Genomic DNA, 16,713 nt, shown 5'->3' on the forward strand with positions numbered 1-16,713 from the left:
CCTTAATCACTCAGCCTGGTTTATATGGATCTACTTAGAAAAATCATTTTCTGAAGGAATTATTGTCCGTGGTATTCTGGTCCAGTATGGGACTGAATGTCTGAAAAGGCACTGATATTTTGAAATCCATCGTTTAGAGCCTTGCACTTTTTCATCATAACTCTTCTATAACTATTTTCATGAAATTTTCATTCACCAGATTAAAGCCAAATCCTTGTCAACTATTGGAACAGTGTTGATGGGCCTGTAACTCATTCCAGCATCTCAAGAGCCCAAATAGGAGGTGGGTTATTTCTTGGTTTCTTTGATGTTGAAAAAGGTATAAGTTACCTAAGCCAACCAAGATAGTGGTAATTACTGTTCACATTTATGGCTTGTGGAAGCAGCAGATATGAAATGCTTTTCTGTTTGTTCACTTGCTGTGAATTAGGGAGCCCATGTACAAGTGTAAGTCTGAGCGCTCACTATATGTCAGGCACGATGTTGTACATGCGTTGTCTCAGAAACTCCACGAGGTGGGTATTATTATAATCCCCATTTTACTGATGAGGAAACAGGTGCAGAGTTGAAGTGACCTGCCAATGGTCATCCAGCTGGGCAGTAGTAGTTAGGATTTAAACCTAGTTCTTTCAGATTTTAGTGCTTGCGGAGTTAACTCTCAGTTACAATACAATTCTGCCCCCAAATCATCTTCCTGCTCTTTACTTGGTCCCTAAATGTCGGTGTGGGGAATTTGCAATTAGCCACAATTATTGGGGTCAGCCGACTGGTAGAGGAGGAGCTGTGACAGGGGCCACCAGCATTGCCAGCAGCTTTGGAATATGTGAACTGTGACTGCTGGGATAGGGGAAGGTGAAAAATGGGTATGGGTTGCAAAACTGAGTGAGTTCTTAGCTTCAGGCTTGCCTTGGGAAACCTGTATTTTAGGTTACTGCTGGGCTTCTGTAGATTCTCTGCGGTTTTCTGAGACTGCCTTGGGTGTGATTTTTGGTTATCAAAATAATGATCAATTTACAAATAGGTTATGTTTCAATAGACTGGTTGTAAGTGGGCTGTTTAGAACAGGAATACATCGCTTCTTGGCCTTTTGGCTAAGATCAAGTGTACTATCTGTTCTTATCAGACCTGGGAAATATTTTCCTATGGAAACAATGTTTGAATTTCTTTTGCATTTTGCAAAAGCTTTATTTACCCAATTGGAACTTTCTAACAAAGCAATTTTGACTTTTGGATTTGCAGAACAGATAATCACCTTGGAAAGCAAAAAAGAGGCTCTTTCTCTTTCCTGGGTGGAGGCTGTTTTTGAAATAGTTGAGAATTCCTTGCATTTTTCCACCACTCTTTCTATACCCCTCACCCAGTTCCGTCAACCTCCCGACTGCCCTGAGGACTCCTAGCCCTACACTTGAATATGTCCCCAATCCAGAGATTTCCCTTTTCTGCACAAATACTTCCATCTCCCAAGTTATGTTCCTCTCTTTCCTCCATTAGAAAGTTTATTCCTTAACTCAGATGTTAGGAGAGACACAATCTGATTGAATTACATGAAGCTGTAAATATCTCCTAGCTCCTAGCTTGGAGACTTTTGCATTTTAAGAAAGAATCCTGATTAACTCAGATTTCTTGCGAATGATGTGAAAGACAATATAGGAGAAGATTCAACACTCAAGCCACATGATTTTGAGAGTTGTATGTGAGCTAGGAACTACAGATACAAGGATGAATGGAGACAGTTGTCAATGTGAATTTTCGGTATCCCTTAGGGGAAATTTTGTGCAAATGAAGAGACTATAGCTAACTTATTTTAAAATTAATATCCACTGTATTAAAGCAAAACATGTTTTTAGTTATTAGATATCATCAGCTCTAGAGGGTTTATATTTTTCATTATTTATTTAATTTTTTTTTTTTGAACAAGATTGGCCCTGAGCTAACATCCATTGCCAATCTTCCTCTTTTTCTTTTTTCTCCCCAAAGCATCAGTACATAGTTGTGTATGATAGTTGTAGAGCTGTAGCTCTTCTATATGGGACACTGCCACAGTGTGGCTTGATGAGCAGTGAGTAGGTCCACGTCCGAGCCCAGGATCCGAACCTGTGAATCCCGGGCTGCCAAAGTGGAGCTCGTGAACTCAACTGCTATACCACTGGGCTGGCCCCTAAAGCAAAACATTTAATAACAGGTTTTTCCTAAAGCTCTTAAGTTTAATGAATGTAGGCCCCATAAAGATATTTTTTTTGCCCTCTTTTTGTTCATTGCTATATTTCTAGCATCCAGAATAGCGCCCAACACATAGCAGACACTCAGTAAATATGTTAAATGAATAAATTTACAAATCTTATTTTACTTTTAAAGCTAGAAATTTTAACAAGCACTTTCAAGAGGGCCTTTGATTTGTGTTTCTTCCAGTTGAATCGACCAACCTCCCTTAATCAATCAATTCAACTAACAAATCTAGTTAATAAACTTCCTTTAAATATTGTACATTGCTTTCATCAATTCAATATATTCAATTTTCTTTTTAAAAGCCTTTAAATTTCTCTAGCAGGAACAACCTTCCCATATACTTAAACTACCCCAAGTAAAGGTAGTAAATTAAACTTCTAAAGATGATGATTCTTAAGTTCAGTTAAGCATTCCAATACTGTTTATACCTTTTGACTTAACATCAGGAATCTAAAATTAATTACTGAATTACTCATTTAAATTGATGTCAGAAGACTAACCTGTCTGATACCTTAATAAACTATATTTCCTTAAATTTGCAAACGTTTTAAATACCAAATATATAAAGATTGTCTTAATGATTTAAAAAGGACACTATTTTTTAACTTAAAAGTGTTAGTAATTTAGATTCGGTTTACTCAGTCTTTGTAATCTATTCCAAAATTTCTTTGGGTTAAAAACACTCACCCACTACTGAAAACTTATAATGTCACCAGCAAGGTGGAGAGAACATTTCAGCAGACTGTGGCTGCAAGTTAACTAGAGGCTTCGGTTGAAGAAGTGGATGGATTCTCCCTGGGAGACTGACCAACATGCCAGCTCCTTTTTTTTTTTTTTTTTGTACATCATCATACTTCTATTTCTGCATAGATTACATCATGTTCACCACCCAAATACTAATTACAACCCATCACCACACATGTGCCGAATTATCCCTTTCGCCCTCCTCCCTCCCCCCTTCCCCTCTGGTAACCACCAATCCAATCTCTGTCTCTATGTGTTTGTTTATTGTTGTTATTATCTACTACTTAATGAAGGAAATCATATGGTATTTGACCTTCTCCCTCTGACTTATTTCACTTTACATAATACCCTCAATGTCCATGTTGTCACAAATGGCTGGATTTCATCGTTTCTTATGGCTGAGTAGTCTTCCATTGTGTATATATACCACATCTTCTTTATCCATTCGTCCCTTGATGGGCACTTAGGTTGCTTCCAAGTCTTGGCTATTGTGAATAGAGCTGCAGTGAACACAGGGGTGCATGTACCTTTACAAATCGGTGTTTTCAAGTTCTTTGGACAAATACCCAGCAGTGGAATAGCTGGATCATATGGTAGTTCTATCCTTGATTTTTTGAGGAATCTCCATACTGTTTTCCATAGTGGCTGCACCAGTTTGCACTCCCACCAGCAGTGTATGAGGGTTCCCTTCTCTCCACATCCTCTCCAACACGTTTCCTGTCTTGTTAATTATAGCCATTCTGACGGGCGTGAGGTGATGTCTCATTGTAGTTTTGATTTGCATTTCCCTGATAGTTAGTGATTTTGAACATCTTTTCATGTGTCTGTTGGCTATCTGTATATCTTCTTTGGAGAAATGTCTGTTCAGGTCTTTTGCCCATTTTTTAATTGGGTTGGTAGTTTTTTTGTTGTTGAGATGCATGAGTTCTTTATATATTTTGGAGATTAAGCCCTTATCAGATGTATGGTTTGCAAATATCTTCTCCCAATTGTTAGGTTGTCTTTTCGTTTTGTTGATGGTTTCCTTTGCTGTGCAGAAGCTTTTTAGTTTGATGTAGTCCCATTTGTTTATCTTTTCTATTGTTTCTCTTGCCCGGTCAGACGTGGTGCTTGAAAATATGTTGCTATGACCGATGTCGAAGAGCGTACTGCCTAGGTTTTCTTCTAGAAGTTTCATAGTTTCAGGTCTTACATTCAAGTCTTTAATCCATTTGGAGTTAATTTTTGTGTATGGTGTAAGGTAAGGGTCTACTTTCATTTTTTTGTATATGGCTATCCAGTTTTCCCAACACCATTTGTTGAAGAGACTTTCTTTTCTCCCTTGTATGTTCTTGGCTCCTTTGTCAAAGATTAGCTATCCATAGATGTGTGGGTTTATTTCTGGGCTTTCGATTCTATTCCATTGATGTGTGTGTCTGTTTTTGTGCCAGTACCATGCTGTTTTGGTTACTATAGCTTTGTAGTATATTTTGAAATCAGGGAGTGTGATACCTCCAGCTTTGTTCTTTTTTCTCAGGATTCCTTTAGCTATTCGGGGTCTTTTGTTGTTCCATATAAATTTTAGGATTCTTTGTTCTATTTCTGTGAAAAATGTTGTTGGAACTTTGATAGGGATTGATTGAATCTATAGATTGCTTTAGGAAGTATGGACATCTTAACTATGTTAATTCTTCCAATCCAAGAGCACGGAATATCTTTCCATTTCTTTGTGTCTTCTTCAATTTCTTTCAGCAATGTTTTATAGTTTTCGGTGTACAGATCTTTCACCTCTTTGGTTAAGTTTATTCCTAGGTATTTTATTCTTTTTGTTGCAATTGTAAATGGGATTATATTCTTAATTTCTCTTTCTGCTACTTTGTTGTTAGTGTATAGAAATGCAACTGATTTTTGTATGTTGATTTTGTATCCTGCAACTTTACCATATTCGTTTATTACTTCTAAAAGTTTTCTGGTGGATTCTTTGGGGTTTTCTATATATAAAATCATGTCATCTGCAAATAGTGACAGTTTCACTTCTTCCTTTCCAATTTGGATCCCTTTTATTTCTTTTTCTTGCCTGATTGCTCTGGCTAGGACTTCCAGTACTATGTTAAATAGGAGTAGTGACAGTGGGCATCCTTGTCTGGTTCCTGTTTTCAGAGGGATAGGTTTCAGTTTTTCACCATTGAGGATGATATTAGCTGTGGGTTTGTCATATATGGCCTTTATTATGTTGAGGTACTTTCCTTCTATCCCCATTTTATTCAGAGTTTTTATCATAAATGGATGCTGTATCTTGTCAAATGCTTTCTCAGCATTATTGAGATAATCATGTGATTTTTATTCTTCATTTTATTAATGTGGTATATTATGTTGATTGATTTGCGAATGTTGAACCATCCCTGCATACGCCAGCTCCCTTTTAATAGTAGCTGGGACCACAGGAACCCTAAATCCTTATCTTTTATGGGTTGGTCTCTCTTGGGTTTAAGATAGACCATTAACTAATTTTTCCCCCTGATTTGAGTAAATTGCATTCCACAGTCCCCTTTAAGACTGCTCGTAACTTTCTTTATTGATTAATTGGATTTCACATTTATTTAACTATCCTAAGACATTTCTTTTTTCACTTTTGTCTTTACAATTACTTTATGGCCACTTTATTGAATTATTCTGGCCTTATACAATTCTTCCAAAACCTCTTCCAACTTTATCATCAGCCTCTGGTACTCAGAATTCTATATTTTTGTCTATCTTCTTCCTATCTGGAAGATCTACAACTCTTACGGATATTGAAATGACATCTAATGGAAACTCACATCCCTCGTTTCTTGTCTGGTTCTACAGTCACAATACTAAAGTTGTATTAATGAAAACACACTCCTGTGCTTGAAGAGTTCACAGGAATATTATTATTATTACTACTATTATCTTATTAGGTAATCATTACAAAAACTCTTATTATTATTACTCTGCTTTACAGATGAGAAAACTAAAGCTTAGAGAGGCTCAGGGAGAAGCCAGGATTTCATCTGGTCGAGTCCAGAGCACGTGCTCATCTGCTCAGTTGTTGGGCGGTTGTTTAGTCAGGTCCTGTAGTTTGGCAGGCACTGTGCGAGACTCTGGGGAACTTGACAAATAGAACTGGAGATAAAGGATGTTCCAAAATTGAGCTGAAGACTTTGCAGACTCCTAAAGGCAGGCTACTCCCTTTGCCTTAAGTTCTGCTTTCTATGGCTTATTCCTTTCCTGCCAACTCACAGATTCTCTGAATGCTTACCCCCTCTTCCTCCACGACTGCCGAGGAAGCAGGGAGAATAGGATCAGGGCTGAGGGATAAGAAAAAGGGCAACATTTGCAGCTATGGGTTCTCTGAACTGTTCAGATGTTCAAAATTACGAAGGGTGTAACGCTAACTCTTCCAAGAAGTCCAAACTCATTAGGAATAAAATATGTTTGATTTAAAAAGAGAGAATTTAATAACTACTTATTATATATCAATGTCATCTGTGACTAGAGGCCGAATTCACCAGATGTAACTGAGAACGATCACATGAGTGGAAATGAGAACCTCTTGATGCAACTTTGTTTTTGAAAATTCATATTTCCAAGTGATTATTCTTTCATCTCTCTTGGGGGCTCTTAATCATGATAATTATTCAGTAGCACGAATGTGAAATTAGTTAATATACTTTTTCTCCTCAAAACAACTAGGAAAACAATAGTGTGTGTCCAGGGAATTTTAAAATAAACAGGATTATTTACTCTTGACCTAGGGCGATGACGTGAGGGGACACATCCATGATGCAGAAATTTGGCTGTCCACAGCGCCATGCATGGTTGACCCTCTCTGGGACAGAAAGAATCTTGCGTCTCTATCCAGAAGACCTGATGATTTACTTGGGAAGGCTAAGTGACTTATACCAGCCAGTTATGCCCTGAACTTTTGTTTTAATTCTTGATTTGACCCCTACTTTTTAGAGTTCTTTTGTAAGTTCTAAGGAAGGATGGGCTCCAATTTGTTGGAAGAAGGGGACACGGACTGCCCAACGTCTTCACTCCTTTCCTTTAAAACTAACATAGTCATCTCCGTGGGGTGATAGTTACCTGTCTGTGTTTAGATAGTCTTAAATGTTCAGAGGTTCAGTTTTAATTTTGAAACTTTCCTTATCTCCAGTTTTATACTTAAAATCTCTGATAAGTTGAGGAAACTATGGAGATAATTAGCTTCTGGGTTATATTATTATTTTTGCCTTTACTGATAGTTAATCTTTATTGGACACCCATTGCATTCAAGTCATGGTAGAATATTTAAATTTATTCGAGGCTCTTGGGTAGAGGGTTCAGTTCATAGTTCATTCACATCAGAAAGAACTTTTAATGTTGCTCACTTTAAAATTGCCATCCAGAACAAATGGACAACATTCATCTCATAAGAATACTTGGTTTAGGCTTAAACAAAACTGTATGTGTCATTCCAGATTTCAGCTTTTACTAAATCTGACTCCTAAAGTTTGCTGGGGGGAGTGAGTTGCCAGTGCACAAGAACCTCTGCCTTTGCGGTGAACAAATGTTTTTTTTTGCAAATAAACAGATAATAGTTTTATTAAAAAGCAATTTTCTGCTTTCTAGTTTACTCGTGTTAATTGGAAAGTGACTTCTCAGCCAGCACCTTGGTAGTCGTTGTTGCCTGGTTGGCAGTGAGAGTGCCCTGGATGGAACAGCATAGTTGTTAAAGAAGACCCATTTGAAGCATGATCTGAACAGCCACTGCATCTTAGAATTCTCCAGGTTATCCCCAATCTTTGAATGTGGGCTATTTGCCTAGTGGTGGGGTACAGGTACAGGCAGATCTAGCTCTTGCACATTAATATCTCCCAATCTCTTGGTGTGACCCAGGCCGTAGGTGGTCGCCCTATGATTATGTTTCTGGGTTCGTGTAGGTCCACCCTTGTTCTCTAGAAGGGGAGGAGCCAGGAATTTGTATCTTCTCCAGCAAGTCAAGAGTGTGAAGGAGAGGTCATTAGGGAAGGAACTTTGCCCACTCTTGCTGGGATGTTGGTGGATTTTGTGGTTGGTGGTAAGATTGGACTCTCTGCTAGTTATATAATGTTAATAGAAAATGGTAGTGGTAATGGTGGTTATAGTGTGGGTCATTTTAACCATTAGAAATTAGAAATAAAGCTTTGACAATAATAGATGGTTGTATCACTTAGGCCTCTGTTCACTTTTATTTAACAAAACTCTCAGGTTAAGAGTAGCTTAAATAAGAAAAGTCTAGTTTTCATATAAAAAGAAAAAGTTCAATGATAGGCAGTTCAGGGCTTAATGAATGAATGAATTCATGAATAAATGAATGAATAAATTCCACAATGTCTTCAGAGCCTGAGACTCCTTCTATCTTTCTGCTTCTCCATCTAGTGTATAGTTTTCATATTGAAGGTTACTTTATGGCCCAAGATGGCAGCTGGAGTCCAGCCATCACATCCCAGCTGCAGACCAAAAGAAAGAAGAAAGCTGGAAGGACAAAAAGGGGCTCTTCCCAGCTGGATCACTTCCCTTTAAGGAGCCTTCTCAGACGTCCCAAATAACATTTCTCTTTATTTTTCATTGGCCAGAACATACCCACATTTGGCTTCCCAGGAGACTAGGAAATGTCGTCTTACCTGATATAGCACGCGGCTGTTATTTGGTTAGGCAGCACGTCGCCTCTTAATATTATGGTATTACGGCATGGACCCAATCCTATCACTTATACCTCCTCTTCCCTGGGAATTTTTTAACCCAGAGAGCTCCTCACACAGACTACAATTGGCTATAAGGGAAAACAAACGTCCCTAAAGTGATGATAAAGAAGTGCAGGGTCTGCAGTAAAAGCTTGACTGCAGAACCAAGCTGAGGCTTGGAAGACTAAGGCCTTTTGCTCCCTCCTTCCAGAATCGAAAATATCTGGCTCTATAGAGTATACCAACCTGACTTAGCTACTTAATTGTAGAAACAGAGAAGGTTAAACTGAAAGAAGAGAGCAAGCACATAGTAAGGGAAATGTTGACCAGTAAGACAAATGGTTGACTTTGACCAATCAGATTAGGAACTCCACCTCCTGTGGGAGGAGCTAATAAGGGAAAGGGTGTAAGCCCATCTCAACCTTAACTTTCCCATTGTCAGTGTTCGCACTAGACTGTATGTGCATCTAGATATAGATTCTTATAGAGGTAAACATAATCATATTATTATGTACATACAGATATATTCTATATCTTTATATATTCCACGTGCTATATATAGTATAACGCATAGTCTTATAACTCTGAGCTCTGTGACCAATGGGCCCTGAAAGGGTTACAGGTGTGCTGAGATACTGGGCCTGGGGAGGTTAAGCCTATAGCAGATCACCTCTATCCAAGAACGGACTCTTCTGTTAGTCCCAGGGTGTTCCACAAACATTACCACTTTCAATGTGAGCTCTGGCCCCCAAAATGCTGGAAAGCACTGCTACTAATTAGTTTATTTTAGGCAATCTCATGATATGTGCCATGAGAATATCACTTTTATTGTCATTTATCGGTGATGGAAAATAACTAAAAACTGAAGTTAGTTGTAGGCAGCAAGCCACACTTACTCTGATTGAAATGCAGAGCTGACCTGGGCTCCTGACCAGTGGTCAACGGACAGAGGTAGGAAGAGGGCAGGCTAACCGCAGTCAAGAGCCGAAAACTCCTTAGTCTCCAGACCAAAGATCTTTAATGAAATAAATAAAAAGACCAGGTTACTCCAAGCAATTATAGTGTCAGTGATATATGTGGCATTTTCTATGATAAAAAGTAAAACCCAAACCAGTATTTCACTATATGGATGTTTCCAGTGGGGTTTTGTGAAGCCCTGTAAATAATGTGTATGCATTCAAATGGCATCTTTTGCCTCACACTTAAAACATTCTACATTGTTCATTATGTAAAACTTTGATCTTTATTCTACAGATGAGGAAAATGGTAAACTTACATGAATGTCAACAGTTGAGTTCCTTTCGTGGACCAAGCCTTGAGTGCCCAATAACCTCATATGTTATTTTCCTCCCTAAAAGTAGATTACAGAACAATATGTCTTCCAAAAAGTATGCTCAACGAGACATTCAGAGGCCAGTTCAGTTCTGGGTGTGGGGGTGGTGGGTGGAGAGGAGGGGCTTTCAGTGATCGTGGCACCAAATTACACAGCTTCTTTTGAGAGTATGTGTGATCTGAAAGCATGGGCCATAGATATAGACATAATAGGTAAATACACACACATATGTATTTCTTTCTCACAGAGTGTTTCCAAGCTTAACAAATGACCTAGTATGTAGAAAGTACTCATTATTAGTTATCATTATGACTATTATTATTTTATTTTTGGATAGATTTTTGAAAGCTACATTAATTTTTGACTGGTGATAGAAATGGTAGTTCAAGTGAGCCTCTACTAAGGGACATCACCCATTCATTAAAGAGTTGTGAGTATTTTTTGGGTATCTACCACTTTCCAGGGCTGTGCTTGGGACTAAGAATATAGACTTAAATAGGAAATTCTCTGTAAACGAGAGGACTTGCTAAAATCATTGCAGCACGGTGTGGTACACAGTATTAGAGATTTGAACAACATGCCAAAGAAGAGGAAGCAGATCTCCTTCACATGAAAATGGCATTCCGTTGAATGTTTTGAGCCATTCACCCTGATTTTTCATCTCTGCCATTGGCGAGGTGGGTTGCCAAGTTAGTGTGCAGCATGCGATCACAAAATTATTTTTTTCTTTGCCTAAAGTGAACTATGCCTTTGGAGAATCAAAGTTTTGACACACATCTTATTAACCCTGCTGAGCAAACTCACCTGTACTCTATTTTTAGTAAGCTATCTTAAAGGTTATGGAATGAACATTGTAATCAACCTTGCTATGTTATCTTAGGTAGAATGAACTCTGGGAACTGATATTCAGACGAGCAAATACAGAGAATTCATCCCGGGGCTAAAAGAGTTAAAAAAATAGTTGTGTCAATTAGGGTCAGGTTCAGCTGCTTAAAACAGAAAGTCACAAATAACAGTGGCTTAAACCAGATAGTTTATTTCTCTTTTGTAAAAAAAAAATCCAGAATTTAGCATTTCAGGGTTAATATGATGATTTCTTAGTCATCAGAATTTTTTCATCATTTAAATATGGTTTTCATCCTCAAGTTTGCCACATAATCCAAGATAGCTGCTGGAGCTCCAGTCATCACATCCATATTCCCATAAGCAAGAAAGAGAAAGAGATAAAGGCAAAAAGTTTGCACCTCATGCTTGCAGTGTCAACTACCTTTATGGAGCCTTTCTGAAGTTTTGCATAACACTTTCCCTTACATCATTTTTTTTTTTAAAGATTTTATTTATTCATTTTTTTCCCCCCAAAGCCCCAGCAGATAGTTGTATGTCATAGGTTCACATCCTTCTAGTTGCTGTATGTGGGACTCGGCCTCACGCTGGACAGAGAAGTGGTGCCTTGGGGCGCGCCCGGGATCCGAACCCGGGCCGCCAGCATCAGAGCGCGCGCACTTAACTGCTAAGCCACCGAGCCGGCCCTCCCTTACATCTTATTGACTAGAATTTAGTCATGGAGTTTCACCTGGCTACAAGGGACGATGGGAAATGTAGTCTTTTACCTGGGCACGTTATTGCTGGAAATAAAACTGAGGTTCTGTAATCATAGAAGAAGGGAGAACATAGATATTGGGAAATACTGGCAGTCTCTGAGATAGTAGGCATGAGTATAGATTACCAAGCTGCACAGCTTTTAAGAAGAGTGTTGACACTCGTAAAATATATACGGAACCACGAAAGACCCTGAATAGTCAAAGAAATCCTGAGAAAGAATAACAAAACAGAAGGCATCACAATTCCTGATTTCAAGCTATAGTCATCAAAATAGTATGGTACTGGCATTAAAACAGACAACTAGACCAATGGAACAGAATTGAGAGCCCAGAAATAAACCCATCCATATATGGTCAACTAATATCTGACAAGGGAGCAGAGAATACTCAATGGAGAAAAGATATTCTCTTCAATAAATGGTGTTGGGCTAACTGGATATTCACATGTAAAAGAATGAAACTGGATCCATATCTTACACCACTCACAAAAATTGTCTTGAAATAGATTAAAGACTTCAATGTAAGACCAGAAACCATGAAACTGCTAGAAGAAAACAGAGGAATAAAGCTCCTTGACATGAGTCTTGACACTGGTTTTTTGGATATGACACTTAAAGCACAAGCAACAAAATAAAAAATAAACAAGTGGGACCACATCAGACTAAAAAGCTTATACAGCACAAAATAAACCATTAACAAATTGAAAAGAAAACTTATGGAATGGAAAAAAATATTTGCAGACCATATATCTAATAAGGGATTAATATCCAAAATATATAAAGAACTTATACAACTCAATAGCAAAAAAAACAGATAACCCAAGCAAAAAATGGGCAAAGGACCTGCATAGACATTTCTCCAAAGAAGAAATATGAAAGGCCAACAGGTACATGAAAAGATGCTCAACATCACTAGTTATCAGGAAAATGCAAATTAAAACCACAATGAGATATCACTTCACACCAGTTAGAGTGGCCACCTTCAAAAAGACAAGAGATAGCAAATGCTGGTGGGGATGCAGAGAAAAGGGAACCCTTGTGCACTGTTGCTGGGATTGTAAATTGGTGCAGCCACTGTGGAAAACAGTATGGAGGATCCTCAAAAAATTAAAAACAGAACTGCCATATGATCCAGCAATTGCACTCTGAGAATATATCCAAAGGAAATGAAAACGCTAACTTAAAAAGATATCTGCAGGGCCAGCCTGGTGGCGCAAGCTGTTGGGTGCGTGCGCTCCGCTGCAGTGGCCCAGGGTTCGCCAGTTTGGATCCTGGGCACACACTGATGCACTGCTTGGCAAGCCATGCTGTGGTGGAGTCCCATACAAAGTGGAGGAAGATGGGCACGGACGTTAGCCCAGGGCCGGTCTTCCTCAGCAAATAAAAGAGGAGGATTGGCAGAGTTAACTCAGGGCCGATCTTCCTCACACACAAAAAAAGATATCTGCACCCCCATGTTCATAGCAGCATTACTTACAATGGCCAAGACGTGGAAACAACCTAAGTGTCCATCAATGGATGCATGGATGAAGAAGTTGTGGTGTATATGTACAATGGAATATTATTCAGCCATAAATAAACAATGAAATTCCACTATTTGTGACAACATGGATGGATCTTGAAGGCATTACGCTAAGTGAAATAAGTCAAAGACAAATACTGTATGATCTCACTTACACGTGGAATCTAAAACAAACCCAAACTCATAAAAAAAGAGATCAGACTTGTGGTTATCAGAGGCAGAGGGTGGGGGGAGGTGGTATTGGAGGAAGGAGGTCAAAACACACAAACCTCCAGACGGCAGACACCCGGACTCCAAGATGGCGTCAGTCGTACCATTGAAGGAGGAGAAACTCGTGGATGTCAAAATAGGGGAGCTGCCAAGCTGGATACTGAAGCAGGATTTCCCCCCTAAAGGTTTTGCTGGAGCATCTCAAAGAGGTTACTACAGGTATTACAATGAGCGTATCAACGTGAAGAAAGCGAGCGTCGCTGGGTTTCCATGGGGCTGGCAGCGTGCGTGCTTCTCAAGCTGCCGTAACACCAGCGGCTACGCAAGCGCCGCTGAAGCGGCCCGGGGCGGAGGCGCACTCTGCATGCCTGACCATGACCTTTGCCTGGCACCCCTGAATCCTTTCACATCCTAATTGAGAACCCAATAAAAGATGACTGGTAAAAAAAAAAAATACAAACTTCCGGTTATAAGATAAATAAGTGTTAGGAATGTAATGTCCAACGTGATGACTATAGCTAACCCTGCTCTATGATATACAGGAAAGTTGTTGAGAGTTAATCCTAAGATTTCTCATCACAAGGACAAACATTTTTTCTTTTCTTTCTATTGTATTGATATCAGAAGATGAACCAACCCTGGTGGTCTACTGGTTAAGATTTAGGGCTCTTGCTGCCGTGGCCCAGGTTCATTTCCCAGTCAAGGAATCACATCACCCGGCTGTTGGTTGTCATCCTGTGGCAGCTGCATGTTGCTGTGATGCTGAAAGCTATGCCACCAGTATTTCAAATACCAGCAGGGTCACCCATAGTGGACAGGTTTCAGCAGAGCCTCCAGACTAAGACAGACTAGGAAGGAGGACCTGGCCACCTACTTCTGAAAAAAACTGGCCATGAGATCCCTAAGAACAGCAGCGGAACGCTGTCTGACCGGGCAGGGTTCCGCTCTGCTGTACAGGGTGGCTCGGAGTCAGAATCAACTCAACAGCACCAACAACAAAAGAGGAGATGAATGTTAGCGAAACCTATTGTGGTAATCATCTCACAATATACGTAAATCAAACCATCATGCTGTACGGCTTACACTTACACAGCGATGTACGTCAATTATGTCTCAATAAAACTGAGAAAAAAAAGAGTATTGTCATAAATTCTTTCTAGTAGTTTGGGACATGTTAATGGAACTAGAGAAAGGAAGAGGAACCAGGAATGTAGGGTGAGTTTTTTTTAAACAAATCAGAAAAAATTGCCTACTTTTTCAATTATGAAGATGATTTATTTTTAATATTATTGAGTGTCATTGTACAACGTACTTTTAAGATATTGCTTTTTTGAATTATCTGGAAAATTGTGGCTCTGTGAGGGGAGAAAGCGCATGTGGTGGGAGACGAGGGTCCAGTGTTCACTCAAGTGCTCTAAAGAGCAGCCATGGTTGGCTCTCCTCTCCACTGAGCAGCGGCGGAAGGGTTAATGAGTTAGGGCTTACCCAGGGCTAGAAGATGAAAACCAGTAGGCTGGGCTATTATTTTTATTGTGTTGACACAGATGCATTTTCGTAAAGATTTATAAGAAACTTTTAATTTTTCAAAATACTCTGCTTCTTGCTTTTCAAATTCCATTTTACTTATGTATGTGTCATCCACGCTACAGCCTCACCAGGGGAGAACAACAACAAAAAATATTTCTCTTTTCTTTGAGGTTTTACATTCGTGCGGAACATTTTTACTGAGTCAATAAATCGCTGCTTACCAGTGAGGGTGCCCCGGAGGAATTGATCTTCAGAAAATTTTCTGAAATTTGGGCAAAGCGCTAATCATTCAGGAAGAAAGAACAAACAAATTGAACCGATTAACTTCCAAGAGAAGTAGATTTTATGCGATAATATCGCCACCACCAACAGTAATAAAAAACAACAGCCGTTTATTGATCACGTACAATATGACAGGAGCAATGCTGAGTGCTTTTCATGCATCCTGCCCCTCTCCCCATTTCCTCCTCTCTTCTGGAACTAGCCCCAATTTACAGATAAGAAAACCGAGGCTCAGAGAGGTTAAATAAAGCGCCTGTGGATACAGCCAGAAAAAAGGCAAAGCTGGGCTCCACACCAGGCAATTTGATCCCAGAGCCCACAGCGGTCTTAACCACGATGTAATATTGTCTCACAAACATCCCCAGAATCTGCTACATCTCTTATCACCGACAAAGCCTTGGATTTGCTGGTAGAGAAAAAAATGCTTGAAATCTAGCTGGGCTCCTCTAGTATCTGTTTTGACAGCCGAAATTAATTGTTCATTTTCTGAGCACTTTTTGGCAACTCTTTCTAATGACCCGAACTGCCGTCTCCTTCCTTTTGAGCTTGGCAGGGCTCCCTGGTGTGGAGCTGACGGGAGCGGGGTGGGCCGCGCACTCCAGCGATAGAGTGCGCTGGCAGGGCTGCAGGCTTGCAGGAGAAAGGAAGTGATTGTTCTCACTCTGGAGCTGCTGAGAACGATGGTGGGCATTTTCTGACTCTGATTAGAGTGAAAGCCTCGCAAAGCTGATTAAAGCAAATGTGATAATTGAGTTGAGTCTGTCTTGCATCTTTGTGTCTGTCTTGCCAAAGTAAGATGAACCATCTTTCTCACACTCCACCTTGGCTCCCTCAAAGGACGGGGAGAGATGGCTCCTTCCTGAGCACGTTCCCTCAGTGCTGACCAGAAGAGGGAGCAGCTTCGGTGGGAAGGTGAGAACTACACAGGCACATGTTAGAATGGGCACCTATCTCCAAAAATGCTCAGACTTTTAGGACTAAAAGTATTTGCTAAATTGAAAAATGCCACTGAGAACAGAAAATTATCAATATTTTCTGGTAGCTCTGAGCCCCTAGGTACCATTTTGGGCAACTTTATTTTGAAACATGCAGAAGCTGCCCCCAAAGGTGCATTAATTAGTTAAGAAAACCCTCAACATCCTTGATGTTGTTATTGTCAAGATACACGCGTGCTAGTGACTGATTCATGCAGAAGGCATGAATCCTATGTGCAAGGAAGGCACTTATATGTTAAAATGCGAAAGAGATTATGTAGATAAATACCATACTTTCTGCCGCCCACACTTGATTCTCTCTGTGTATCTTTCTTGTAAATAATGCAGAAGGCAAATAAATGGGGGACGTTAATGTTTGGTTTTGGATAGGAATATTTTCTCCAGTGATTCTTGACAAACATGGCAGGATTCCTGGTGAAGGTGAATTTCAAGTTGGGTTTTAATTAGGAGGAGAAGAGTAAATTGGAACTACGAAGGGGAGGAGATTCCTACAGGTGAGGACTGGGTGGAAGAAGAGATGGAGAGAAAAAGAAAGAATAAGAGTCACCAGCATCTGCTTAACAGAGGCT

The 16,713-nt window shown here is 39.7% G+C and overlaps 1 non-coding gene across 1 annotated transcript; it reads left to right on the plus strand.

Annotated features, from left to right (window-relative positions):
- Positions 1-1,071: 1,071 nt before the first annotated feature.
- On the plus strand, positions 1,072-1,266 carry LOC147914011 (U2 spliceosomal RNA). The gene has a single exon (XR_015555995.1). It is a non-coding gene; the product is annotated as a U2 spliceosomal RNA (small nuclear RNA).
- The last annotated feature ends 15,447 nt before the right edge of the window (positions 1,267-16,713 follow it).

This window comes from Ceratotherium simum, chromosome 23, assembly GCF_057802395.1.
Source record: "Ceratotherium simum simum isolate JZ-2026a chromosome 23, ASM5780239v1, whole genome shotgun sequence".
Classification (NCBI taxonomy): Eukaryota; Metazoa; Chordata; class Mammalia; order Perissodactyla; family Rhinocerotidae; genus Ceratotherium; species Ceratotherium simum.